The 27,328-nt window shown below is 51.1% G+C and overlaps 1 long non-coding RNA gene and 1 pseudogene across 2 annotated transcripts; one reads left to right on the forward strand and one right to left on the reverse strand.

Moving 5' to 3' along the window:
• The first annotated feature begins 7,835 nt into the window (after nt 1-7,835).
• LOC309621431 lies at nt 7,836-26,137 on the forward strand. The gene is made up of 7 exons (XR_014240016.1): nt 7,836-7,851; nt 8,216-8,347; nt 9,193-9,414; nt 23,497-23,936; nt 24,119-24,335; nt 25,080-25,296; nt 25,796-26,137. It is a non-coding gene; the product is annotated as an uncharacterized lncRNA (long non-coding RNA).
• On the reverse strand, nt 10,691-14,963 carry LOC309621424 (dipeptidase 2-like; annotated as a pseudogene). Its single transcript has 9 exons — nt 14,916-14,963; nt 14,558-14,660; nt 14,193-14,382; nt 13,823-13,892; nt 13,527-13,702; nt 13,076-13,160; nt 12,332-12,407; nt 11,547-11,682; nt 10,691-11,446 (listed from the first exon to the last, which is right to left on the reverse strand). The product of its transcript is annotated as a dipeptidase 2-like (transcript).
• Nucleotides 26,138-27,328: the final 1,191 nt, after the last annotated feature.

The following is a 27,328-nucleotide window of genomic DNA, read 5'->3' on the forward strand; positions in this document are numbered from 1 at the left end:
TTTTTAAAATTTTGCTATTGAGGCATATGAGTTCTTTGCATGCTTTGGATATTAATCCCTTATCTGATAGGTAGTTTGCAAATGTTTTCTCACATTCTATAGGTTGCCTTTTCATTTTGTTGGTTGTTTCCTTTGCTGCGCAGAAACTTTTTAGTTTGATGTAGTTCTACTTGTTTATTTTTACTTTTATTGCTTGTGCTTTTGGTGTCAAACCCAGAAAGATATGGCGAAGACCTATGTCAAATAGCTTACCACCTATGTTTTCTTCTAGAAGTTTTATGGTTTCAGGTCTTACATTTAAGTCCTTAATCCATTTCAAGTTAATTTTTGTCTATGGTATTCTTTCGCATGTGGGTATCAATTTTCCTAACACCAGTTATTGAATAGACTATCCTTTCCCCATTTTGTGTTTTGGGCACCGTGGTCAAAGGTTAGTTGACTGCATATTGCATCCCACATAACTATTTTCCTGAAAACTTTCATTTACTCCTGTTTGCTGTGCCAGGATTCATGGCCCTCAGTTTACTGTTCTATTTTCATTGATCCCTAATCATCACTCTGCTTCAGTCAGTCCAGTGATTTTCCTTCTTCCACCTCATCTCAGGTTCATGCAAAGTAGCTTCTTGGGCAGAGTTGCCTTTTCTTTCTAAACAGGTCCAGTCAGATCATCACGTATGACTGCTTGTACATATAGAGGAAGGCAGACTATCAGGAGAAAACTATTTTAGGATTCTATGTTATAAACATTTTAACTAAAAAACTTTTAAATTTAACGAGTTCATGCTTCTTAAAAAGAAAATGCTGAACACAATTTAATCCTTTCTAGATAAATTAGAGTGACATTATGCACAGTAAAAATAAGTTGCATTGTAGTGATTTCTACTAGACAGGTAAGGTATTAAGGACTAGTTGTCCCTGTATTAAATGAACCTGGGCTGTGTCTTTCTCATTGTTTTGTACTCTCTAATTTTTAATGTTTTTTTTCTTTTGTTTTTTCTCTGTTGCTGTCAGTATCCTTACTGCTGAATCTGTCTCTAAATAGAAGTACTTTCGTTTCTGATATAATTTTTTAAAATTTATTTTCTTTATTTAATTTTGGCCGTGTTGGGTCTTGGTTGTTGTGTCGTGTTGATGCTGTGGCTTCCCCTCCTCTCCCTGTCTTTGGGGAGCGACCCTTTTGTTATTCCTTTACGTAACATTTCTGGTATTTCAGGCGGGAGCAGATATAAGTGTTTATGCTCATTCCCCATATTTACCTGAAGGTTCTCCTCTTTCGCTGGGCTGGTTGCACCGGCCTTTGGTGGCTACTGCATTGTCCACACCTCGGGCTGCCCTCCTGGAGACTGTGCGCAGGGATGTAGGGATGCAGGGCTACTAGCTGTGGCAGGAACGAGGCGACGTTTAAGCATGGGCCCTGGTCTGAGCTACAGCTGTTGAGCATTTGCTCTAACGCGTATTAGCTGTGTGTCCTTGGACAAGTCACAACCTCTCTGTGTTTCACCTGTGAAATGGGGGTTATAACAACACTTACCTGAAAGGTCAGCTAGATAGTGCCTGCAAAACACTTTGCTGCTTCCAGCACAGAGTAAGGGCTCAATAAATTGGAGCAATCGTTATTATTATTAATATAATTAACATACTATCGTATTTCTCAGAGATAAGAACATCTCTGTATTATCGTCATTACATCTGAGATTAGACCAGATAAAAACAAGACCCAATTATAATAATTTCTACCATGGGTCTTCTACCAAGACCCATGGTAGAAATTAGAGAAAAGTCCAAATGATTTCCACCAAGTTATGTATTAAATCGTTTATTTATAATTATATTATTATTTATCATTTTATTATGTTATTTTATTCTTTGCTATTTATTTCTGTATCTAGTTATTTATGAAGCACCTGCTACGTAGCTGGTGCTATATACCGTAAGCCCCATGGGAACCAGGCCACAGAAGTGTGAAAGTGCAGACTCTGTCTTTAGGGAGCTTACATTTCAGCCAGAGAGAATAGTTAAAGAACAGCTAAATACTGAGTCATTAATTACTGGCTGAAGTGAAACAGGGATGAGCAAGGAGATGGTATGGGGGTTAGATGAGGGGAAACGTGGCTTGGGGGAAGATGTGGAATTGGTCTGGGCTTGGAGGATGAGGCAGGGCCAGATGCACCAAAGGAAGGACAGGGTCAGAAGCAATAGGAACCCCTTTCCCCACCCAGAGAGGGAGGGGAAGCTTTGTGTTTGCAGATCACAGTGAGAAGGGGGGGGGGGCCAGGGGCCGCAGAGGTGGGGTGTAAGGTTGGACGTTGAGGTGTAATCAGATTGTGAGCGGCTTAGAAAGAGGGGCGGACGGGCTGGCAGTTAACGTGGCAGACACTGGCTCTCTGGGCAGGAGGATGGCGGGGCGGATGGTGCAGCAGGTCCCTGGGGCTTTACTCCGGTCCCCATCTCACCCTCAGCCGAAGGAGAACTCAGAGGGAAAGTTTCCAAACTCGCCTGAGAAGCTGAGTGATGGGATGAATGAAAAATTGATGTGGGTCATAAATATTGTAGGAGAGAATGCACCAGATTCCCTTAAGGGTAAAGTTCAGGGAGAAACCTACTGCTGCGGAGGGAAGGGGTTCCGTGGGGGAGAGAGGGGGAGGGAGGGGGATGCCCATCGGGGGTCCCGCGGTGCCACTCCCAGTATCCGGGGCCCCCGGGTCCTTGGAGAAGCTGCTGCTGCTCAGCGATGCTCCTGATGGAACAGAACGGCCAGTGTCCATTTGGTGAAGGGCATGGGGGCAGAGATGCTCCGTCTCCCTCAGCCTCAAGGCTGCTGACCTGGATTCCTTTCAGCTTCCTCAAGGGGCGATGCAGATGTGACCCCAGAGAAGCTGAGGTCTCTGCTGAGCTCGCTGATGCTGGCTGACACTGGATAGCCCTCCTTTTCCACCAGCCCCACAAGCTCTTCCTCACAAGGCTCTCCATGGGGTCTGGGCGGAGTCCACAAGTCTCTGTGACCCTAGGTGGTCCCCTAGAGGTCAGAGTTCCGGGGCTCTGAGTCATTTTCCTGGTTGCCTCTTTGCTCCACATGCACCTCGGAGCACTGGTGCAAAGATCTTGGTGATGAGTCTTTGCATCCAAATACCTGCTGGTGAACTTTCTTCCGAGAAGGAGCACAGACAGTGAAAGGAGGGAGGCGGAGCCTTAATGCTGGCTCAGGGGGTCAGCCCCCCTGCCCGCATCCCCAGTGGCTTCTCATCACCTGTCTCTGGCGGTTTATTTCAGGAACACTTGAGATGGGCGTGTAGTGGGAGGGGAATAGTTACAAGCAACCAAGGCAGGGGTGGGGAGCGAGAACAGTCTTGCTGGGTGGTGGGCTGATAAACGTTCACCAGCTCTTGGGGGTTGGGGTAAGGGAGGCACCTTGACTGGCAACGTCTGCTGATTTCTGTGTGTTAACACTCTCACTGTGAGCCAGGTCATGTCACCAACAGGATGCCAGGCGGCTAACACAGTTCCCCAAGATGTAGCAATAGACTCACCCAAGCTGGTAGGCACATGCCTGGCCCCACTGTCTTTGGAGGCTTAGAAACCTGAGTTGCCATCGTGCTGTCTACCATCAGCCACAGCGAGACTGGGTATCTTGCCTCCCTGTCCCTCAGGTGGCCAAGAGTTTGCCTTTCTCTGGACCCACGGTAGGTTATCATGGTAGAAATTAGAAACTGGAAAGCCAGGGGAGCTTTGGAGAGTCCCTCTGGGCTCACTGACTGCTGATGGCATCGGAATCAGATGCAGGAAGGAGGGAGGGGCTGGTAGGAACCCCTGCAGTTGCCCCAGAGACTGAGGGATGGGCTGGCTGGCAACTGGTCCAGCTCTCCCTGCCTACCAGGGGTGTAGTTGGCAGTGCCTCCCACTGGCTGAAAGGTTTCTGATACCCCTGCCAGCCCTCTGAGTCTGTGTTGATGACAGCTGCCACCTACCCGGCTCCATCACGGGTCAAGCACTGTGCTGGCTGCCATGTAGACCTCGTCTCGGTCAGTCTCACAGCCGCCCTAGGAGGTCAGCGTGATCTTGACCCCCACTTTACACGCAGAAACCGAGGCTTGGATTAAATAACGTGCCCAAGGTGCTACACTTGGTAAGTAGCAGAGCTGTTTCTGTTTGACGAGAGCTGGGGGGAGTCAGCGCTGGGGGGGAGGGGCGGGGGAGGGGGAGCGGGAAGCCGGACTGGGGCCAGCTGCCCTGCCCCTCCCGGCCCCATCCTGTGGCAGCCAGGTGGGCGGCGGCATCTGTTGGCAGCTCTGGGTCAGGGGCGTCCACTGGCTCCCCCGGCAGGTCTTGGTGGGAGGGCGAGTCAGGCACTCTGTTCCCAGGAGGGGATGGCGGATCTTGGGCTTAATGATGGGCCTGCAGTACTGGCAAAGCGGGGATCACTCTGCCTGCTGGGAAATGTCCTAAGGAACCCAGCTGAGCTGCAGTTACGGAGGTAGATTTCCTGCTCTTTTCCACATCTCATGATTAATCCAGAAGCCTGAGCAGCGTGTGTGATGAGGCTCAGCAAAGTGGCCGTGGGCATCTCCAGCCTCCTTTGCAAGCCCCGCTTTTCCTCTGGAGTAGGTGCCCTGGAATCTGGGCCAGCCGTACACATTTCAGCAACTCGATTACAAGAGACAGAAGAGGCCGGGTGTGTGGCACCAATAAAACCGCACACACCCTGTACTTCTCTCTGCCTGTTGCTGGTTTGTGCATTTCCCCACCACACCTCCCGAGAGCAGGTTGTTTCCCGGAAGCAGCAGAAGAGAGGTCGGGAGAAGGAGATGCCTTATTGTTGTGAATGTGATGGACGTGGTGGCACCACAGGGGACTGGACACCAAGGCAAAGACTCCAGTGTCTGATGAACTTACTGGTTGAACTTAACCGCTTACTGGTCTTTGGCAGGTAATCAGCTTCTAAGAGTCTCTGTTTCTTCATCTGTAAAATTGGATCACGGTACCTGCACTCATTGATTTAACAAATAATATAAACATATAAATCCATACTCTGGCGTATTCTAGGTGCTGGAAATCAAGCAGTAAACAGAACAGTCTCTCCTCTTCGGATGTTAATAGTCTAACATGGGAAGATGGAAAACGGCAATGACATCTGTGTCAGGTGGTTATGATACTTAGAAGAAAAATAAAGCCGGGCTGAGGGGTAGGGGAGACAGTGTATGCATGTGGGGATGACTTTTCTTAAAGGACAGTCAAGGAAGGCATCTTTGATAAGATGATACTTCAACAGAACCTGGAAGAAAATGAGGTGCCATATAGATGTCCAGGTACGGCAAAGAGCTAGTTCAAAGGTGCTGGAGTGGGAGAGTGCTTGGCAAGTTCAAGGAGCATGAAGAAGCTCTGTGTGGCTGGAGGGGTGGGAAAGTGGGGGTCAAGGAGAAGAGGGCAGAGAGGGTGTGTGTGTGTGTGTGTGTGTGTGTGTGTGTGTGTGTGTGTGTGTGTGTACGCAGGGGCTGGTTGGATCATACAGCCTGGCAGGGTTACTCTAAGTGAGATGGGAAACAACTGGTGGCCTTGAGCAGAGAAATGACCTGATGTATATTTTAGAAAGACCACTCTGGTTGTTCAGTGGAAAGTAGCTTTTAAGACTGTAAGCTCGGTGCTCTGTGACCACCTAGAAGGGTGGGATAGGGGGGAGGAGGGAGGTCCAAGAGGGAGGGGATATATGTATACCTATAGCTGATTCACTTCATTGTACAGCAGAAACTAACACAACATTGTAAAGCAATTATACTCCAATAAAGAAAACAACAACACTGTAAGTGGAGAAGCCAAAAGACCAGGTCGGAGGTGACTGCATCTCCAGGTGAGAGAGGAAGAGAGCTTGGATTTCAGCAGTGGTCGTGGTGATAAGTGACCGTCAGAATCTGGAAATATTCTGTAGGTAGAACCTGTAGGATGAGCTAGTATGAGGGGTGGGTTGGGTGAATAGTGAGACACAAAGAGACACCTCGAGATTTTGTCCTGAGATTGGGATTGACACGTACACACTACTGTGTATAAAATAGGTAACTAATAAGGACCTACTGTATAGCACAGGGAACTCTACTCAATACTCTATAATGGCCTGTACGGGAAAAGAGTCTAAGAAAGAGCAGATATACGTATCTGTATAACTGATTCACTTTGCTGTAAGCCTGCAACTAACACAACATTGTAAATCAACTCTACTCCCATAAAAATTTAAGAAAAAAGAAACAACACTTTTGCAATAAAAAAAAAGATTTTGTCCTGAACGATGGGTAAACTGGAGTTGTCACATATTGAAACGGAGAACTGGGTGAAAGGAGAACCCTTTGGTTGTGGGGTGCAGGAACCAAGAATTTGGCTTCAGGCGCATTAAGCAGCAGTAGTCTGTTGGATACCCAAGTGGAGGTGATGGGTAGACAGAGGCGTGTGAGCATCCGGGGCCCCGGGAGAGGCCGGGGCTGGGATACGATCATCAGTGCGTAGTTCATTAACAATCTTGGGGCTGCATGAGATCATCAAGGGAGTGAGTGAGGATGGAGAAGAGGAGTGGGTGGGACATTCCAAGGTTTAAAAGTCAGAAAAATGAGACAGAACCAGCATGAGAATCAAGAGAGCCTGCTTAAGACGGGACAGAGTACAGAGTGGGTGCTCAGTAAATCACAGCCACTGCCATCACCATGACCATCGGTATTTTCATGGTTAGAGTACGGAGAAGTGAAGTTTGAAACCAAAATAGCAAGAGTTCAGGAGGACGCACTTCATGTACTTTTTCCTCTTTTCCTTCCCTTTCCTCTGGTTGTGCATCAACCGTGGTCTCAGACTTCCAGCTACTTACTAGAAATAAAACAAAACCATACAAAACTTCTGGGCACCTTACAAGCCCACAACTCAGTTCAAGATATTCAAGAAGAGCTGTGGTCTTTGGGTTGTTGGTAGGGTGAGTAATCACTGAACAGAGTCTGGGAACTGGATGTGACTTTCTCCTCTTACCAACTCACTATATGACCTCAGGCAAGTCCGTCCCTGCCTCAGTCCTGGAGGAGGATAGAGACTTCCATTCAGGGGAGAATACTGATTAGCTCACCAAGTTTCCTACTTGGATGGCATCTCTGCCATTTGCTTTTCTCCTCTCCAAAGCATATAGATCCTATCCTCAATTATTAAAGCAAGATAACAGTGCTTTTGATTTCCCTCTGAGAGTCTAACCTCGAATTGTGGGCTGTTTAGTACTTACAAAGTCTGGGAGAGGAGTGCCCTTTAGGAGTGACCATCCAAGGTCCCCCGCCCCATCCACCCCTGTAGGCAGTCTGAGGCAGATGCCTCTCACTGGTCTACCAGAAGGCCAATGACTTGAACCATATTAGTTTATTTCCTTGTATAATTATCTTCACTGAATTGCATTTTAGGAATCATGCCCTTGGCTTTCATTAAACATCCTTGAAACAGTCATGCAAAGTTCACTGCTGCATTTGCACGAGAACTACTGTTGCAGACACGACCTATACGCTTCTGGAAAAGACTTCCTGAGTGTTTTTGTGAAGCACAAGTCTGCGGGATATTAATAAAAATTTCATTATGGGAAAAGTTGAGTGAGTTTGGAAAAAAACCCAGGTGTCTTTCTTAAAGGTTATCTAAGAGGCTTTACTAACAAAAAGTACAGTGGGTCCTTAGAAAGAGGATAAACTGCGAGATTTCCCATTTTGTCGACCCTTAGAATCCTGTTTTGGTGGTGCAGCTCTTGGGATCAGTGCTCTCAGCACCCAGCAGAAGAGGCTCTGAATGCTTCGGGCTCAGTTAGTCAAGCACCGTGAGCTGCAACAGGGAACATACCAGACAGGAGGCCAGGTAAGCAAGTGACAGGGGAGCCTGCAGGGGGATGAGCAGCGAATGGGCAGCTGGCTCTTCCGTGCACAGCGATCCTGGGTGCCTGGGGTCCCAAGAGGCTTTGCAACGTCCTGGCTGCATCAGATATTAACTTTGCTATTCATGGAGTTAGGGGTCCTAGCCTCAAATATATCCCTCAGTGACCCTCCTGTACAACAACACACAGAGTTAAAAGATTTTAAAAAATAATCCATTGTTAGGAAAAGGACACAGAGACGTGTGCTGTGTTTACAGTTTCATGGGCGAGATGGGGAGGAATGCCACTCGCTCCGACAGCTCACTACCTAGGAAGACCACTGAGAGTCTCTCCCCTCCTCTCCCGCAGCTGGAGTCTCTCTCTTTCACTTCCTGACGTGTACACCCCGTCAACCCTCAAATTTCAGCCTCCGAAGCTCCGAGAAAGCCCCTTGGGGAATACTCTGCTCCTCCCTTTCACTGGGCAGAGCGACCAGCACAGGTGTGTGTGCAGACTGCCTGCCCTCCTATCCATGCAAGGTGCATTATTTAGAGGCTACTGATTTCATTGTAAAGTGGGAAGTGAAATATGTTTCGCTAAAGCTTCCAAAGCGAGGGAGGAAGGAGGGAGGAAGAGGGTAGGTCAATGGGTAAATATGATTGCCTGATGGTCTGGGTCCAGCCATCTTCCTAAGGCTGTATCTTTAACTGGGAGGTACAGCAAGATGATCGATAGCACAAGCAACCTTAGGAGAACCACACCGGCCAGCCCGGATCAGCAGAGTCTGTGTGGTGAGATTTAAGGGGGTGCTTAGTTGGCCCTCCAGCTGTAAGTGTTTGCCAGATGACTTGTAACTTCACCACTGGAGCCAAATTCCTTTGACTCTTAGGGCTCTTTCTGCATTCAAGAGCCCTTGGAAATGAGAAATCCCTGAAATGGGTTGTCGCCTGCTGTCAGCTAACCCTGACGCTCAGGAGTAGAGTTGGGAGTAACGGGACGCCGTGTACCCGGGGTCCTTCCTGGGCGTGTGTAACTCTGAGGCTAAGACAGTGAGACTGGCAGTTTAAGAAGCACCTCCAGGACCATGTCGCCTACTGGCAGGCGGAGTAAGGACCCTGCAAGGTGGACAGACATACCTCTTCTCTTATCATTTGAGGGTTTGAGAGAAGAGGCACCGGGAGTTTAGCCTGAGCCCTTCCCACAGGTCTAGAGGTGGGAAGAGAGAGGGATGGGCTTTGACCCTGGGCGGCTCCTCCCTCCAGGCCAAGACCCTGGAGGAGGTTGAGTTTGTATCTTCAGAGGGGATGGGGTGCCCAGGCAGGTGACTGAAGACTTTATCTCCGAAGGACCCAGCATTAGAGAGCTGAACAGCCCCAGACCCCGCGGGCCGGGAGAGCTTCTGGGCATCCTTCCGTGGGGTCCCATCACCTCCCTGCTGGAGGCAGACTGGGTACCAGGACCCTGCGGTGAAGCCGACTGGGGAGCAGCTTCCTCCAGCCTCTCCAAGCACAGACGTCAGCGGCGAGGCTCAGACTTGGTGGCTGTGCTCTGTCTCTGCACAGGCTTGTGTACGCGCAGCGGGGGACCCACGCAGGGGACCGGGGTGGGGAAGCACACAGGAGGCAAGTGCAGAGTGGCGGCAAGTGGCGGTGGTGATGCTGGGGCAGTGCGAGCGGACAGCGGCTCTCCTGGAGGCTCCACCCCTCGGCGGGCTGGCGTGGGACCTGGGAACGGACAGTGCACGTGGAGGGGCAGCTACTCAGGGCTGCCCTGCCGGGGTGGGGGGGGGGGCGGGCGGTGCTGTCAGGCGGGGGCTGCCTTCAGGGTGGAGTTGTAGCAGAGAAGTGGGGTCACCCCTCTTGGAAGCTTTGAGAATGCGTATGAGGAGGGAGCTGCGAACGGAATCCGGAAAAGGTAAGGAGTGCCAGCTTGGTGGAGTTGGGTGCTGGCAGGACTGGCCTTGGAGTCGTGGGAGCGTTCCCAGGAACATCCAGGGGATCGCCACCGGGGCCCCAGTGGTCCCACAGGCCTCCTGAGGCTGGCTGTGCTGTGCTGAAGCCCACATCAAGGGCCCTGGGGATGGCAGCAGAGGCCAGCAGGGTTGAGGGTCCCCCGCACCCACCTCATCTCTGCAGGGACCACAGAACTGCACGCACCGTGGGTGTTCTTCACCTGCTCACAAAAGAGCCGGGTCATTGCATGCAGCAGGAAAGGCTTGACGGGGGGTGACGGGAGGAAGGGCAGGAGCAGAGATTTTCCATCTTGATGGTTTTGTTCAAGGCCAGCCCAGAAGCAGCTGACGTTGGCTTCATTTATCCAAAGGGCACGGCGAGTGACCCTCTACAACCCAGGGATCCTGAAATATTTAGAAGCTCTAATGTTTGGGTGGGAAGAGAACCTCTTTTGGATGAGAAGCTCAATTATTGAGGAAGGGAGAGCTCCCGTTGTCTGGGGCGTAGGGGGGGCACCTTCCTGCTGCGTTGGCGGGGTGCCGGGCGCGGGGCACCCTGCCTGGGACACTTGCCCTGCTCTGTGGGTGAGGCCTCTCCCACAGTGCTGGGCTCTGGGGGACTTTTCTCGTGGCCAAACTCTTCGGGAAAGTGACACAACGGCCTATTTCTTCCAACAGCACCTCTGATTCAGCCTAGGGTATGGTTCGAGGTTGCATCTCTTGTAAACCCCCCTTCAGCTGCTGTCAAGGGCTGGCACCGGAGTTCTTGAATTTAGGCTGATGTGGGTCCTGCTAGAGCCTGCTGTCCTCTGCACATGTCAACAAATGTGTATGCAGGTGTGGACCAGCTGGATCTCTCTCCTTCTCTGGAAAGCGTGGTTTTCAGCAGCGTCAGGCTGGGAAGACAGACATTTTTTCATGAACCCTGAAGTCCTGTGCAGGCAGTTGTCACACAGTGTTCCACCAGCGGCCCACGGCCGGCACAGAACACTGCAAAGCTCCATCTAGCACAAGTGACCACGGGGAACGGGTTGAGAATCCTGCTGCATTGTACACGTCTCCTAAGGGAAGAACATCAAGAAAGATGAGCTCGCCGCGGAATTGGCGAACTGTGTGGAAGGGGCGGGATCTGTAGAGCTCAGCAGCGGCGAGCTCCTGTCATGGCTTGGCCAGTTCGGGTCTCCCCCTGTCACTTATGAGGGTGCGGCGATGTTTTCCCAGATGTGGTCCCCGTGTACAAAACAAAGAATCGCTTTGCACAAAGCCAGAAGGGATACATTGAAAGAATTATCAGAAGAGAATAATACATAGGAAATGTTTGTGCTCGCATGCAAGGAAACTTTGGGGGGTATCTGTGGCTGCCAAAGTGACATCTGGCAGGATTAACTGGATCACCAGAGCCAAACAATGAGGACTGGGAAGGCAGCAATAACTGTGAGGCCTGGGCCCATGTGGGGGCAAGATTTTGAGAATGACCACTTAGGTGACAAAATGGGATTCCCACGAACCGCAGCTCTGGTTAGTTTCTGGTCTGGAGCCAGATCCTCTCTCTGATGCAGACGTGGGAGGACGGAGCGGCAAGAGCTGCCCAGCTGCTCATCTGGGAAGTCATCCTCCAAGGGACTCTGTCCCTCGTTCTCCTCCCGTACCTGGAGGCGGCAGTCAGCGGGCAGCACCTCTCACAGCACCCCCACGTACACCTGCTCAGACCACCTGCTCAGAGCTACTCTTTTGCCCAGCCCAGCATACCTGTTCCACCTGTCTGAAGACCCGCCGCACGTTTCCTCGAAGCACACCCCAGAGCTCTTCGTCACTCCAGCCACGCCTCAGCAACTCCTCTATCAGTACCGGGTATATGGACACGTCCTCCAGCCCCTGTGGGAACCTGTGTGGCCGCCAGCCAGCCAGCTATTGGGCCTCAGACCTGTTCCCTGGTCCTGAGTCAGAACCAGAGCCCTATGTGTCCAGGGTCCACTGAACCCCAGCCCTGGTCAGATATGGAAAATGGAGACTTGGAGAGAGTAAATGATTCACTCCTGCTCTTCATCCTTCAAAGGAAGGCCCCAAGAGCGCCTCGACTATTCGTCAAAACTCATTGAATTGTACTGTTAAGATCTATGCCTTTCACTGAATGCAATTTTTGCCTCCATTTATAAAGAGAAGAAAAGCTTTTTAAGAACTGGGTTGACCCCCCTGCATGCACAGACCCAGCTGCAGGCAGAGACGATGGTCAGCCCAGCCCAGACCTTGCGAAGAGTCTGCTCAGAGGCCGTGGGTCTGCTGGCACTGGATGGGCGCAGATGCTGGGCAGATGAGCTCTGTGTGGTGTTTTAGACAAATATGATGACCTAGAGTAGGGCCAAGCAGACAGGAGAGCCCAGGAAGCAGACCCTGGGAGAGGGGAGATACCAGTTGGGCCAGCACACCTGAGGCTATGGTCAAGGCCATGAGGACCACAGTGTGGTGGGCACGGTGGCTGTGAAAGCCCCACTGCTGCCCAGCCAGCCCGAGACAAGCCGTGGGGAAGCACTCACCGGCCAGCCCCGTCATAATCTCCGCCAATCCCGATGAACTTGCATCCAGTGACTGCCCTGATGTGGTCGAAGTGATCTGAAGAATGGGAAGTCAGCAGTGTGGGGCTTCCAGGGCAGGGGTGGGGGTGATGACTGGCCTCTGTTGATTCCCCTTTTTGCAGCCTGTAGGCCAAACAGTCCAGTTCCTTCGTGGCCTGGCACCGAGAGTACCAACTCGAGGGCCCTGAGGTTTGATCTGAAGTGATCCCAGCTGGCTCTAGACTGGACTTCAGATTTGGAGTGGACCCCAGAGCCCCCTGTTTGGGCCATTTCCCACCCACGATTCACCCTGCCTCCCAGTCTCCTTGAGAACCTGTGGGGGCTCCTTTCCCCGGGTGTGGAGGATGAGAGAGGAACAAGAGTACAACTGATGAAGACCCCAGAGACCTAAGGAGCTGTCCAGTCCCTTGGCCAGAGGTAGGGGCAGTGCGCTTTAGGAGCCCCTGCAGAGGCACAGATGGGCAGCACCCGGGCTCTGTGTCTGACAGCCTCCCTGCTACCCATCAGTACCGCAGTTTTGATTCCGTGGCTCCAGTTCCACATGGCACCAAGGTGCTGTGTACCGTCCGTTACTGGGTTTTTGGGAGCTGTACCTATTGCCAACAGGAGGGTCAAGCCACTGGGGCTCTTCTGAAGTCCTCCCCAAGTTTGGACCCAGCTTCAGCTCCAAATCAGAGTTTTCAGAGAGCCCAGGGTGAGGCTCACCTGCCACAGTAGGCACGTTGGCTAACGGGTTGCACTGCAGCACCCGCACGGACAAGGGCACCATCGCGATGCCACCGTTCTTCTTCTGCAGGGGCGGACCGGTGGACAGTCAGCTTGGCCCCCAGCACAGCCAGCTGCCTGTTCACTCTCTCGGCCCCTGTGAGGAAGGTGTTGAGGTCAGAGTCGTCTCCTCTCTGGGTTTGTGTGAATGGAGGAGCCGCAGCCCTGGTCTGGGTGGTGTCTTGGCCCTGGGTTTCCGGGTGTGGTGGAGTATCTTACCACCTAGACCCCCACCTAGGGCTCAGGAGTTCAGGGGCTGTGGACCGTGGGTTTTGGGGGCAGAAGATATTTAACCTGGGGTTTGAGGAAATTGAGGGAGAAGAGGCTCGGGTTCAAGGGCTCCCGGTTTGAACCTCTTGCTTTAGGTTTGAGGGCCAGGGCAGTCTCTCACCAGAAGCTGCAGGATATCATCAGGATCATTCCGAGTGTTCTTGCACACACCCCGGGCAGCTGAGTGGGAGAAGATGACAGGTGCCTGTGACACTTCTAGGGCTCGCCGTGCCACAGCATCGAGACATGGGACAAGTCCACCATCATGCCCAGGCGGTTCATTTCTGCCACCACCTTCTGCAGGGACAGGATGGGGAGAGGGCATCAGGGCTGCATTTACCTTGTGTGCATTTATCTGGAGGGAACAGGCGGGGCTGTACATTCATGTGGGGCAGGGTATGGAACCCGGGTCCTTACCTCGCCCAAGCCGGTCAGCCGACTGACATTGCTGTAGAAGGGGTGGATCCCCTTTGCTGAGCTCTGTGCCCTGCAGGATGGCCAGGAGGCAGTCTGACTGGTGGCCATGACTTGGCTACAAGAGCCTAGAAAGAGGTTCTGTCGAACCGTCTACACCTGCAACTCCCTGGTGCAAGAGGAGGGACCCAAACTGGGCTGTGCCTGGCAGTAGGAGGGCCCTTCTGGGGATTCAGTCTTGTTCTGCGAACCTCCATTCCCCTCCCCACCCCAGGTTCAGGGCGGATCCCAGGGGTAAACTTGCTTTGGGCCCCAGCGTGATCTTGGGCAGATCCCTGCCTCACTGGGCCCTTACCATCTGCACTGCGCTCACCAGGGCGTGTTGCAGGTGTGGGTGAGTGTCACGTAGCGCACACCCAGCGCATAGAAGGTACGCAAGATGGAGAGGCTACTGTCCAGTGAGTGGCCGCCCTCCACACCAATGAGGCAAGCCAACTTCCGGGTATTGTTGAGAGCTGGGGGCAGGTAGGTCAGATGATCATTTTCAGAGGCAGGGGTAGCTTACTGAAGTCCCTAGCACCTACCACCACCAGTCTGTTTACCTTTTTTTTTTTTTTTTTTGGTCGTGCCGCGCAGCATGAGGGCTCTTAGTTCCCCCACCGGGGATCAAACCCGAGCCCCCTGCAGTGGAAGCGTAGAGTCTTAACGTCTGGACTACCAGGCAAGTCCCCCGTCTACCTTTAAGTGAGGTCACAAGCTCCAGCTCAGAATAGGAGGCACACATGAGGCGGATGAGGTCAGTTTGATCCGGGGTGAGGCGCACAGCATCCCGTTCGTGGGTCTGGCATGGGGCGTAGGCTGACCAGAACTGAGGGAAGGCCAGGGCTCGGTTTGGGCTTTGGAACTCCTTGGGCTTCTCATAGCCTCCTCAGCTGGCACAGCACTCACTGTGCCCAGAAGTCACATGGAATGCGTTGCTTTTTCTGTGGTACTTGGATGCCCGTCAGGTTGGCTCACTGTGACCCCTGTAGCCCCCAGCATCCATGGCATGGCACTTTCTAGGCCACTATGGTAACTTAGTTCCAGTGTGACTCACCTGTGGTCTCTGAGGCCCCCAAACTGCCCCACATTCCCCAGCAGCCATGGTGGCACCTTGTGTGTCCCTTTGGTACCTGGGCACCCACGAGACCGTCTTTCAGCCTGTCCAAGCTGGTCTGGCCATGGCTGAAATTGCACAGATTAACATCCTGGAGCCCATTGTGGTAAAACTGCCTCAGGACCCAGGGGCATGTCGTTGTGGCTGGAGGGAGGTCAAGGCAAATGGGTGGGCTCCTTAGGTCTTGGGATCAGGCAGGACACATTGCCTGGCCTGGGCCAGCCTGGGGGTCCCCCACCTCACACTGTCACACAGACTATACTAGGAGCAGCTGAGGCCTGGGCTGAGGGGTTCCCACCAGGGAGGGGATGACAGAGAAGGGGGAGGGCATCCATAGATGATGGAGAGGACATCCAGGGGTGGTGTGAGGGAGCCTCCCCACTAGCTCTGCATGCTCCGGACCTCCTCCCCTGCCCAGGGCCAGGCTAGGCCCCCACCGGCCCCCACCAGCCCGCACACACTGCAGCCCCCCCCCGTCCACAAGCCGGAAGTCCCGCCTCAGGGCCCGCGTGCGCTCCCGCGGACTCGGGGTGCTGGAGGTGCCCGGCGTGGTCTGGACGCGGGTTCCCGGCCGCAGCAGCAGACGCAGCAGCAGCAGCAGCAGACACAGCAGAGGCCGCTGGCTGAGTGCGCGGGGACCTTCGAGGCCCCCGGGCCGCAAGCTGCGCAGGGCCAGGCGGGTGGGCAGAGGCGGGTGTGGGAGGGGCGGGCGATGGGGTTGTGCCCGTCCACACAGGCCACCCAGCGGCGCGGCCTCGCGAGGGGGGCGGGGTGAGGGAGGGGATACAGAGTCACAGGGCCCTGCGAGCCGTGTGTGCGGAGAGCCGCGATCCGCGAAGCCCGGCAGCCCCGGGGCGGCACTGCCCTCCCGCCCCCTGCTCCGAGGCAGCTCCCGCGGGCTAAGCTGGCCTCTGCTGAGAGCCCACTCGCCTCCCGTCGCGGCTTCCCTCCGCCCCTGCGCCTCTTCCCACTCCCACTGCTCCGAGGGGGCGCCCTAGGCTGCTCTCCCCCGCCTCTAACCTTCCTGGCCAAGCTGGGCCGCTTCTCTCAGAGGGCCACCTTCAGCCCGAGGCCTCCCGGGAGCACACCGCGTCCCCATCTGCCTGCAGCCGGCCCCGCCCACTCCGAGGGCTGCGTGCCAGTGTCTCTGCGGCCACAGGTGCTCTGGGCTCCCGGTTTCCCGGTACGGGGCCATGTGGGCTGGTGTGGGGGAAGAGAGAGTTTCTGGAAATGGGGGGGGGGGGAACCTTGTGAGCTCTGGATTCAGGAAGGGGCCCTCTGCCCCCGACCTTCTCTCTCCACCTACTTGACTCCCCAACCTGCATGACCATTCTCTGGGGACTTCAACCAGCACCCGGGAACTCTCAGGAACCCCCCCCCCCACACACACTTCTGGCAGCCAGCCTCAGGAAAGAGCGCCCTCAGGAGCTGCTACACCTCCCCAGGGCCTGAAGAGAGGGACTTTTGGGATGTGAACTGAACACCTTCTGGGGAGAGTCAACGACCCTTTTCCTCAGCAGAGCAGGAACCCAGTCAGTAGGCTATTTGAGTGGAAGGAAATGAAGTCATTTCCATGGCAGCAGAGCCCCCATCGCAGCAACCTTCCTCCCAGGGCTGCTGGCCGACCTTCTGGCCAGGATCCCTCCTACCTCAGCATGGAAGGCCTGGCCTCGTGAAGAAGTATAGGTTCTGAGGAAAGACCTGGCACCTGGGTTCTGCTGCTACACTTGCCTTATCTCGAGGCCCTTGTGACTCTAGCTTTCCCAGAAACCTCAAGGGCTAAGTGCCTGTGCTTGCTCAGAGGCCGCACGCCACTCCCCATTTCCAGCCTCAGGCCCTCCCCCTAGCTGCCTCCTCTGGGGACCCCCTCCCTCCAACACACACACACACACACACACACACACACAGAGAGAGAGAGGGGATGTGCCTTCTCACAGAAGCTCAACCACTGAGATGCTTTAGGGACTGTGCCCAAACTCCTTCATCCCCAGCCTCTCCAGTTTTTGCTCTGATCCCTGGCACCCCCGGAGCTGTTCCGCCTTTGGAACCTTTCCTGGGTAGCAGGAGTGCCTAGCACAGGGGTAGTGACCTAAGTGTGAGCACTGGCGACCCTAGAAGTCTGTTACAGAAAAACATTGAGCAGTAAGGGACCCCCCTGGGGACAGAAAGGGCTGGGAATAAAGGAGCATGTGAACCTCGGGGCAGGGTGCGTGCTGCTTGACTCTCCATCCTGTTCTTGCTTCAGGGAGCAGGTCTTCCTGGGTCTCTCTATCCTGCCTCCTGAGACCCCAGGCAGGAGGCTCGTTGGGAAGCCACAGATTGCTGCTTTCAGTTTCAAAAAACCCAGCTCCCCCCTGGTTTGTGGTGGTGGCCGCTGACACTGGCTCAGAGCAGGAGCCCATGTGGTAGCCTGCTAAGGCTTCTCTGCACCCTGTCTCTGCTCCTGCATTCTTCTCGGCTCGCAGAGTGCAGACTTTTCTGTCTTCAGCTGACAAAGGGGCCCCTGAGGATTGAGCAGAGGAACGTCACGTTTTCTTCCAGGCCAGCTTCAGCCCTGGGATGTTCAGGGCAGACTGTCATTTCAAACCTCAGTTTCTGAGGCTCCTTGCTTTTGGCCATTTAGTGTGGCAGGAGGCTCCTGGCTGAGGAAGGCTCAGACAGAACGACGCAGGTTGTGATCTGTGGCAGTGGGCAGTGGGGGGACGGGGTGGGTCACTGCAGGAAGAGGCATTCGCTGCCTTAGGCAGTTAAACCATTGCCCTCTCTTCAGAGTGCCTCAGCCAGCAAGATGCTGTGGGGTCTACCTCCTGGCACCATGCTCCAATCGCCGGATTTTGGGTCTGGGGCAACCCAGGTCTTCGTCTGACTCTTCCGGAGCGCGCTTTCTCTTGGGAGCATGTCTAGGGACTGGCTTCTCTGCTTCCACCTTTGCTGGCGTGGCCAAAGGAACTGCTGCTGCAAAGAAAATCAGAACTGATCAGTCACTTCTGCTGTACACAGTTTCCTGCCAGAATTTCCCTCTCTCATGTCTCTCCCAGTTTCTGGCTGAAGACCTTTAATCGACTTGACATCCAAAACACAGCCTTGGCCCATCACCTCTATGAGTCCCTAGAGAAGGGACACTGGCTGCAAAAGCAATTCCTAGAGCCTATGGCTGCAGCACATGAGGAAGTCTCTTCACCGTTTCCAGGGTAAACAGTAGAACCCGAAAGTCATTGCAACCATGAGCCTCTCCATCTCTCCCTTCCACAACAGAGAAAACATTTCTTGCAGTCTGTCACTTCTGAGGCTTTAATGGAAATGTCTTTCAAGTTTTGGAAAAAAATAATCTAATATAAATTGGTGAAGAACCCCTCCCACCTTGGCAACCCCTCTTGGGCCCCATTTATACTGCCTGTTTCCACCACACTGAACTCTAGCCCTCTGATACTTTTATGTAGATTAGAACAAGGCCGAATACTGAGGCAGAGTGATCAGGAGACTGAGAACCGCGTTCTGGGTACCAAGTCTAGGCTCACATCAACCCAGCCTCCTGGGACACCATCTCCTCAGCCCTCCAGTCTCATTAGCACTTCGACAGCCCTCTTGGTTCTTCCGGTCTTCCCATCAATATGGCACCACCCTCTCCCCTAGAAGTAAAAATCATTATAATTCTCCCTCTCTCCACCGTGAAAGGATGAGATAAAGGCTCAGCAGCAGCCCCCGTGAAACACATGGTCACCACTGTGAAGAGGTGTTACTAAGACGATTTGGTCCGACTCAGAGAAGGAAAGAGACAACTCTGCCCTAAGGCTGATCAGGCCCACAGGAGGGAACCACACTGGGGGCAGCCTTTGAGAGAGTGGCAATGCGAGAGAACCTTCTTTAGGAGGGGACTCCCTGTTGCCGACCTTGAGCAAGTAAGGATGGGACATTGGTTTACTGGGGCTGTTGCAGAGGGGATGTGCCCAGAGGTTGGGCCACCCTGCTTGAGAATCAAAGCACCTTCTAGTCCGAAGCTGCTTGAATGCTCCAATCGCCGGATTTTGGGTCTGGGGCAACCCAGGTCTTCGTCTGACTCTTCCAGAGCGCGCTTTCTCTTGGGAGCACGTCTGGGAACTGGCTTCTCTGCTTCCACCGTTGCTGGCGTGGCCAAAGGAACATCCCCGTAGGCCCGGTAGCCACCAACCAGGCAGTATGTCTCCCCATGCCAGCCCAACTGCGTTTCTCCACACCCTCGGTAGGGGACATGGTACTGACCAGGGGTAGGAGGAGAAACGGGAGCCACTGCTGCTGCAAAGAAAATCAGAACTGATCAGTCACTTCTGCTGTACACAGTCTCCTGCCAGAATTTCCCTCTCTCATGTCTCTCCCAGTTTCTGGCTGAAGACCTTTAATCGACTTGACATCCAAAACACAGCCTTGGCCCATCACCTCTATGAGTCCCTAGGGAAGGGACACTGGCTGCAAAAGCAATTCCTAGAGCCTACGGCTGCAGCACATGAGCAAGTCTCTTCACCGTTTCCAGGGAAAACAGTAGAACCCGAAAGTCATTGCAATCATGAGCCTCTCCATCTCTCCCTTCCACAACAGAGAAAACATTTCTTGCAGTCTGTCACTTCTGAGGCTTTAATGGAAATGTCTTTCAAGTTTTGGAAAAAAATAATCTAATGTAAATTGGTGAAGAACCCCTCCCACCTTGGCAACCCCTCTTGGGCCCCATTTATACTGCCTGTTTCCACCACACTGAACTCTAGCCCTCTGATACTTTTATGTAGATTAGAACAAGGCCAAGTACTGAGGCAGAGTGATCAGGAGACTGAGAACCGCGTTCTGGGTACCAAGTCTAGGCTCACATCAACCCAGCCTCCTGGGACACCATCTCCTCAGCCCCCCAGTCTCATTAGCACTTCAACATCCCTCTTGGTGCTTCCAGTCTTCCCATCAATATGGCACCACCCTCTCCCCTAGTACTCAGCAGCTCAGGATGGGATGTGTCTGAGGGCACCGATATAGATGTCTCCATGACAGCACAGAGGTGCCTGGGTTTGAAGGTGTGTTTCAGGAGTGGCCCTCTTCCTCAAACTGCTCCATTTACCATTTGCCAACAAAAATGCACTTGTCTTTTGCTAAGAGGCCAATCAGGAAAGGGTCTGAATGGAAGCATCCTGTAGCCCAAAGGGGAAGCTACATTTATAAAGATCAGGACCATCCTGCACACTTGTCCAGGGATGACCTTTCACTTGTCCTCAGCAGTGAGCACTGTGGGTCCCTGAAGGTGTCCCAGGTCACTGGTATTACTTACAGCTGGGAACGCGCTCAGGTATACGTAGTGGGCAAACCCCACAGGAACATGAGGCAGCCAGGTGAGATTGTGTGTACACCATGCCTCCGGGCGGTCTCGGTGTACCTGCCGCACTGCCCACCCATGGAACAGAGCACAGGTCTGAGTTAATATAGACGATCCAGTCACACATTCTCACTCAGACAACCAAAGAGATTGGTATCTGGTGGAGAACTGTCAGGGAAGTTTCTCTGAGGGCAGCACGTTGGCAGTTACGCGGCCATGGAAACTGTTAGAAGGCCGGTGAGGTCATCACTACCCAGTGAGGTCATGATAAGGAACGTGTGACTTGGGGGTCAGGCTTCAGGAGGAGGGGCAGTTTTGTGGAGGAGATCAGGGGGGAGGCAGAGGTACTCTACCTGGCCCCTCACACCTGGGCCTCCCCACCCATGCCCTAGTCTAGCAGACACCCCACGTGGGGCGTGCCGGTGGGCTGGCACAGCCCCAGGGGCCCCAGGAGGGCAAGAGAGACCCACTTTCTGAGATTGCCAGTGACACACCCATAGTCCGGATATTATCCGTAACGATTACTAAGGTTGTTTATCTCCCTCCACTTTTACTAAGAAAAGGAGTAATTGAAGACTCTAAATCATTTTTACTGAGGTTCTTTGTTTTTTTTTTTTCCTTCAAAATACTAAATGTAAAGTCTGCAGGGCGTATATAGGTGTTCAACTTTTTTCCAGATTTTATGTTTTTGGTGTTTTGTAAAAAATTTTTATTATTTATTTATTATGTTTATTTTTGGCTGTGTTGGGTCTTCGTTTCTGTGTGAGGGCTTTCTCTAGTTGCGGCGAGTGGAGGCCACTCTTCATCGCGGTGCGCGGGCCTCTCACTATCGCGGCCTCTCTTGTTGCGGAGCAGAGGCTCCAGACGCTCAGGCTCAGTAGTTGTGGCTCACGGGCCCAGTTGCTCCGCGGCATGTGGGATCTTCCCAGACCAGGGCTCGAACCCGTGTCCCCTGCATTGGCAGGCAGATTCTCAACCACTGCGCCACCAGGGAAGCCCCTTTACTGAGGTTCTTAATACCTTCCTCACAAGGGTGGACAAAACTCTCAGCTTTTTGTATTGAGTGCAGATGTCTCTATTCTTGCCCATTTCAGAGTCCTCCTCACTCAAAATCTAGGTTTTGTCGATCTTTAGTACCCTGTCTCTCATCTTATCTCAGATTATTCTGTGGTAAGATGGTGCAAACTATGTATTTACTAACTGGAGAGAATTCAAGTCCCCGGAGCTGTTGTAGCTCAAAATTCTGTTTTTTGTTTTTTTGTTTTTTGTTTTCAAAATTCTGTTTTAAGTGGAGTCATTTTCTGTGCTTTCCTTTCATGCTGTCTGCAAAATGCCTGTTTCTGTCCTCCTTGAGATCCAGGTTTACAGCGCTCTCCTTTTTCTCATTCTGGGGTCTCTATGTTTGTGGCATCTCTGAGGGCCCATGTTCTGTTGAGGCTGAATTTGATACCTGGTGGGGGGGGGCGGGGAAAGCAACTTCCAGATGGGTCAGCCTAGAAAAGGATCCCCCATTGTGTAGAAATTTAAAAACAGGCAAAATACCTGTCCTATCAGACACTATGATTTGCCCCCTCTGTCTGACGCAGCCCAGAGCTTCGTCATTTAATTCACACCTATCTACTGTGAAGGCCCAGCCAACAAGATCATTTTGGAGCCCTGAGTGGGTGCCCAGAATGGATGGGAGAGCTGAGGTAACCAGAACTCTGCCTTTTTTATGGACAGGTGTTAGGGCATCTTCTCTTCAAAGTGACACATTCCCAACCCATCCAACTCACGTAGAGGAACAAAACCACTGTCACCAGCCAAAGGGAGAAAAACATGGGGCTGCAGAGGAGAGGGATCTTGTGGGGACTCTTGTATTATTCATCCACGTGCAAGTATGAGCTCCAGATTTGATAAGACATGCAGTCTGATCAAAAGTCATGCAATTAATGATTTCTTTCAAAAATCAAAGAACTCTTTGATTCTTCATTTTAATGTAACTTTGACCTCTTTTCTTTCCATGTCATAAAAGAGGCCTTGACTAAGCTAAACATGCTCTCTCTCCGTGCCTGCAATGTATCAGAAAGCATCGTCAGTTACTTTCACAGGCAGTGGAGAACTCCTTAATTTTTCTCTGACGACAAGAGCTCCCTTTGAGCCTGGGCCAGAGGTGAGCAAGATTCTGATTCTGGAAAGATGTAGAAAAATGAAGTTCCTTTTGCCAGAGGTTCTGGGTGAGCATTGTTGATGTATGACTGTTAGCAGTCTTACCCTCCTTCCACCTATTCTTCCTTTTCTGCATGGTGGACTGTCCTTTAGTTTTGGGGGTACAGTATTGGGGGAAAAAAGGAAGGGGAGGCTAGAGGTAAGTAGGCTAGTGGCGGGGATTTTGTGCACGAATATTTGAAGAAGGAAGTGTGGGAGCAAGTGCTGTGGTAAGACGGGAAAGGGAGAATTAAAAAAAAAAAATCTGTGATCCATAAATCCCCTTCAAAGACTCTAAGCAAAGTACTTAAATTATTTTACAATTACTTTTTGGTTACTACTCTGCAGTATAAAAAACAATAAGTTCACTTTTTATCGTATCCCTATGTCATTAGCATCATTTTAAAGACGTGTCTTAACGGCTGTATCGTGTACCATCCTTTATTTAACCAGCTCCCTTTTTTGGACAGTTAATTCAGTTATTTTGTTGTTTATAAATATATATATATATATATATATATATATATATATATATATATATATATATATATATATATATATGATGGATATTTTTGTTTGTAATTCTGATTATGTCATTTTGTCAGTCAGGATAACTGATGGTAGCTGTACTAACAAACAACCTAAAATCTCAGTGGCTTAGCAGGTGTTGACTGAAAAAAATGCACAACTAAAAGTTGAGAATCTTCTTTTTTTTGGTGGACTTGCTGAGGACTTAAGCCTGGGAGGCAGTGTCAGATCGCTCTGAGAGATTGCACTGAAGAGGGAAGGGAGGAACCAGGACATATAGGAGTTTTGCAAAAACAAAACAAAACAAAACATTAAACCCCCAAACAACCAGGTAGTCGGAACATCAAAAGATTACTGTTAATTAAAGAAAAACCAGACATCTCAAGTCAATGAATTTAGCATTTTTCTATGTACGGGAAGAGGCAGGAGTCTGGGCTCATTGGAATCCTTCCTTTGATGTGCATTTGAACTATCTAGAGCCAGCATCCTGCTTTTCTCCATCCTGAATCCCCTCCGGGTGCACCATCGGGGATGGCTGCCATGGCTGATGATGGCTTGATGGCTGCAACACTCTGTTGACTGATAGGGCAGGCGACATTCTTCATCCATACAGGTTCAAGTCTTCTTTCTTGCTCGATTTACTGGCTAGGGTTGGAGTGGGAGACTCTGTTCTTTGCAGATGTGAGGGACTCAGGGTCCTTCAACATTGTGGCGTCACCTTCCTCAGGTCCTCGGAGCCCCGGCGCTGGAAGAAGGGAGCTTGGAGAAGGCACGCACGCTCTTGGCCTCTTCTGCCCAGAGAGGACAGAGCCACTTCTGCGCATGGTCCACTGGTCAGGGCTCGTCCCAGGGCCCCACCCAGAGGCAAGGGGGCTGTCGAAGGGAATCTGGATGCAGCAAAGAGAAAGGGCCAATGGGTATTGATTAACAACTAGCCAAGGTCCTACCTACCTACCAATTCACTGTCAGGTCTTTAGAATACAAAGGGTTACATTCCCGCAATCCTCCTCTAATTCGAGACAATTCTCCATTCATATTCTCTTTTGCTTAGAGCAACCTTGAGCTGGGTCTTCCCAGGCTCTTCTTTCTACCCCTACAGGCTGTGGTCTCCTCGGAAGCTTTGGTGGGATGCAGGCAGCATCTGGGAGAAGGCGCCTCGGAACTCACGTGCCCGCGTTGCCCAGGACCCCAATTCCTTCCACCTCTCGGATGCTGCTTTCTTTTCCCAGGGACAGAGCCAAGCTGTAATTGACTCCTTGGGTATTTCAGAGTCCCTGATCCCAAGACTGAAGGATGACTCCCTGCTGTTGTGAAAGGTTACCAAATTATCAGGACCTCTGGTTGGGAGGGACAGTGGGAAGAGGGGAGGTGGTGTCAGGGGAAAGGCACTGACATTTCAAACTCAGCTGGCGACTCCAGCCCTTGGTAATGGCTTTAGTAACTTCCCAGCTGATCCCTGTGATTGAGCATCAGGACCATTGAATGCTAATTGAGTTGAAAAGCTTCCCCCTCATGTGCTAAAACTCTCAGGCAGTAAAAGGCTTCTGACCATGTCTGGAGTTGCGTGCTGGGGACAATGTGGTGGGTTGCCTCTGTCTACGCTTAACTGCTGTTTGTCTTCCCGGCTTGACGGGGTAGGGTTGCTGTACATACACAGACTTTAAAATTATTTTTAAATTATTTTTTTAAACTGAAGAATGGTTGATTTACATTGTTGGTGGTTTCCGGTGTACAGCAAAGTGATTCAGTTATGCATACACACATACATACGTATACATACATACATATGTATATATATATTCTTTTCCAGATTCTTTTTCATTATCGTTTATTGCAAGATATTGAGTAATATTGAGCACAGTAATACTGTGCTCTACAGTAGGACCCTGTTGTTCATCTATTTTACATATATCATATATCTGTGTGTCTCTGTTAATCCCACACTCCTAATTTATCCCTCCCCTCACCCTTTCCCCTTCGGTAACCGAAATTTTGTTTTCTGTGTCTGTGGGTCTATTTCTCAAACAGACTTTTTTTTTCTTTTTTTTTTTTTTAAGCAGATTGCACCTTGCTGTGGCTGGATCAATACTCTGGAGTAAGCTGTTTGCCCTCAAAACTGCTGGGGCCGCAGCCATGGAGCTGCAGGATCCCAACGGGGTCCTGACGTCCATCTGCTCTGTTTTTTTCAGGTGCGCTGAATCGACAGTCCTGAGTTTTGAAGTTTTCCTGGAGGGGACGTGAGGGGATTTCTCCAGGATCGATGGGACTCCTTTTGTGGTGCTTCAGTGCTTCCACCATGAAGCGCTCATTTCCCTATGCACGTCCCCCCGCCCCACCCCACTGTTTCCTTTACTCTCTCTCCTCCCACCCCCAATTCCCAGAAGAAGATCTAGGAATCAGGTCCAAACATAAGATCTTTGGAGAATCCTTGCGTGTGTTTTTTTAAATTTTTATTGGAGTATAGTTGATTTACAATGTTGTGTTAGTTCCGGGTGTACAGCAAAGTGAAGCAGTTATACATATACATATAATCCACTCTTTTTTAGACTCTTTTCCCATACAGGTCATTACAGAGTACTGAGTAGAGTTCCCTGTGCTATACACTAGGTCCTGATTAGTCATCTAGTTTATAGGTAGTGTTGTGTATATGTCAATCCCAATCTCCCAATTTATCCCTCTCCCCTCCCCACTTTCCCCCCCTGGTAACCATAAGTTTGTTTTCTACACCTGTGACTCTATTTCGAATCCTTGTGTTTTACTCTCGTCCTGAAACTAGATAAAGCCTAGTCATCAATCAACAGGTGAGGAAGTAGAGCCAGGCATTGGTTGAGTGTTGATGTTTCTGGTACAAGCTGACTCTCCGCTCATCATCCCACACCTTCATCAGCCATCATCCTGCTGTCTGTCACCTCCTCTTCTCTGAAGAAGGCCCGGGCCATCTTTTGAAAATACAAAGTCCAGCATTGAGACCCTCCCAACTGAGAGAGCAGGAAGGGCCAGGGCTGCTGAGGTGTGCTCCCCGAACCCCACTCAGGGGATCTGTGTTGTTCCCACCTGGGTGTATTGTGTGGACCCCCTAAAATTCCTCCAAACCTCTGCCTCTGCGCTTCCAGATTGCCCCTGAAAGAAATGAACAATAATCATAATATCCACCACGTACTGACCGCTGGTCTCTTGAGGGCTGCCTTGCCATTGGACAACATTTGTTGAGCTCCTACTGTTTGCCAGACAGCGGGTACATGCTTTATGTGTGTTTAGCCCTTCTGACAACACTGTGATTTAGGACCTGTTAATATGTCTATTTTGCTGAAATGGAAACTGAGGTTCAGAGTGGTTAAATAACAAGGAAAAGTCCATGTTTTTACCCCCTACACTAATATATATGTATATTTGTGTATATATATTCTATATATGTATATTTAACATATATATGATGTTGACTGAAAAAAATGCACAACCTCAAAGTTGAGAAATATGTTTTATTGGGTGGGCAAAACTGAGGACTTAAGCCTGGGACACAGCCTCTCAGCTCTCTCTGAGGGACTGATCCAAAAAGGAGAGGGAGGAGCCATCAACTATAGGAGTTTTTGCAACAAAGACCAGGTAATCGGAACATGGAAAGATTCCTGTTAATTAAAGAAAACCAGACATCTCGAGTTAATGACTTTTTAGTGTTTTTCTGTGTATGGGAAGATGCAAAAGTCTGGGCTCACTGAAATCCTTCCTTTGATATGCACCTCAGCTATGTGGGCCAGTATCCTGTGCTTTCTCATCCTGTGTTCCCTCGGGGTGCACCATCAGGGGAGGCTGTGGCAGTTGACTGCTAGATGGTGGGCATCCTGTTTCCATCCTGAGTTTCCTCAGGGTTCACTCTTGGGGCGGCTATAATGTGATGGCTTGATGGCTGCAACATCCTTTGTTTACTGATATGGCAGGCAACATTTTTTCATTGACAATTATATATATACAATAGACACTGTTCGTGTTACATATATTATCTATTTTACGTGCTACGTGTTTTTTAGAATCTTTGCAAAAAACCTTGCAAGGTAGGTGTTATTCTTTACATTTTGTGAAAAAGAAATTAAAGCCTCTAACAGGCTGAGAAATTTGTCAGGTCACTACATCACGATTAACAAGTCAGTGAACAAGATTTTGAATCCAAGTAATCCTTTTGTGAAAACAAAACCCCCCCAAAAACAAAGAAACTATGTTCTTTCCATGCTCCAAAATATATTTTGGTCAAGTGACTTAAGAAACTCTCCCTTAAGCTTGTCTAAAGCAGAAAATAAGACAACAGTGCTTGACT

This window comes from Balaenoptera borealis (genome assembly GCF_965194805.1).
Source record: "Balaenoptera borealis genome assembly, contig: HAP1_SCAFFOLD_712, whole genome shotgun sequence".
Lineage (NCBI taxonomy): Eukaryota > Metazoa > Chordata > Mammalia > Artiodactyla > Balaenopteridae > Balaenoptera > Balaenoptera borealis.